Raw genomic sequence first — 1,624 nt, 5'->3', positions numbered from 1 at the left:
AGCTAGCGTTGGGGGTCATTCACACTTGTCGCTGATTGGAGATGTGTATAAGAGACAGGTGTAGACCCCCATGGGACATGTCAAGCCCTCCGACGACCAGAGTTTGTTGAGCAGTCGGACCAAAAAAAAAAAAAAAGTAGGCCTAATGAAATGAAATGAGTGTTTATTGAGCTGAGTTTATAGATCTTAATTGTACTTTATAAAATACTGAAGAGTATTTTTCCAGTCTGAGAGAGCGCCATTTCTGGATATCCAGAGGTCCTATTTGAAAAAAAAAAATCTCATTAGGATACCCCCTCCCAAACCATCCACCCGGCTTGGTCGGAAGACCCTCAGATGGCAATGCGTGCCACAGTTATCCTTATCTCACTCAGCCCCTCCCCAAAAATACATCCTACAGCAGCACTTGCACTTTAGTCCTATCTAAACTACTTTATGTTGACTCTATCATGAAATATAAGCTTACCAGAAAATTTGTTATAACAGTATTTATTGCATACCACTAATTTATTTTTGCAACCTTTCTTATTGACAGTTCTTAACTTTTGTGATCATTATAAATAAGCAATTCAAATTAAAAATGCAACTATTTGTGAGGAACAGTACATTTTTTTAATTAAAATAACTAAATCAAATCAGAGTAAGCATACAAACAACAATTTTGACATTGTACAACAGATTCTTGTATTTATTAACATTTTCACATTTATATACAAATTGTTCTCGTGGGTAAACCAGATATTATTTGAAACTTACCGACGTTAGCAAACTATGTGGAATTCAAATTTGGAAATATTATTTTAATATTAATATTGACCACTAATTAATAATGTTCACAAGGTTTAACTAACCATATATAAATAATGTAATTAAAATATTATAATCCATATATTATTATTATTCAAGCCAATGGTTCCGGTGGTGGAACAAGTCTTCTCGGTTAAGGACTTTAAAACGTAGGCCTGACATACACATTTGGCTCGTGTGCACTTTAAAGAACTCAGTACAGGTACATCCTCAGAGAAGAGTAGGGGTTACCCCAGTGTACTGCTTCATTCAGTCCAGTCGTTTAATGGTTATGCCATGTAGGATAGCAATTAAGTTAACTTATTGGCATATCCTTGGTGCTCGTACCTAAGAAATGAAATATTACAAATTTTTGACTTGGACTTGTTTGGCCTTGGGAAGTCTGTGCACAGTTTGTTTTCTAGACTCAAAAAGCTGGCCAATGGATCTTTTTCCTTCTTTGCTGTCAAATACTTCACTATTTTAGAATTCACATATTTGGTTTTCACCATTCTCCTTTTTAGTGGTAAACTTGGGGGAATTTTTTTTGTGGGGTTCCCTCTACTTTATCAGCAACTACTACGACTTCAATGTTATGCAGTAGGTGTTCGCTTATAGTAAATTGTAATACAATAAAATATTTTTCAAAAACTGCATCACATAGTCATAAAATTTGTATGCCTATAAAGTTTTTATAATTAATTATTAGTTTCTCTTTCAGTTTTGCAATGAGTTGGAGTCTGAATTTTTTTTTTATTGCTAAAATAATGTATTGCTCTTGTGTGAATTATATTACTAGTCAGTATAATTTGTTCAGCAAACTATGAACTGGCTAAAC

Source organism: Anneissia japonica, unplaced genomic scaffold (assembly GCF_011630105.1).
Source record: "Anneissia japonica isolate Jap-2015-1 unplaced genomic scaffold, ASM1163010v1 scaffold3959_len5797_cov97, whole genome shotgun sequence".
In the NCBI taxonomy this organism is placed as follows: domain Eukaryota; kingdom Metazoa; phylum Echinodermata; class Crinoidea; order Comatulida; family Comatulidae; genus Anneissia; species Anneissia japonica.
The sequence above is the reverse complement of the archived record's forward strand: the minus strand, read 5'-3'. Positions refer to the sequence as shown.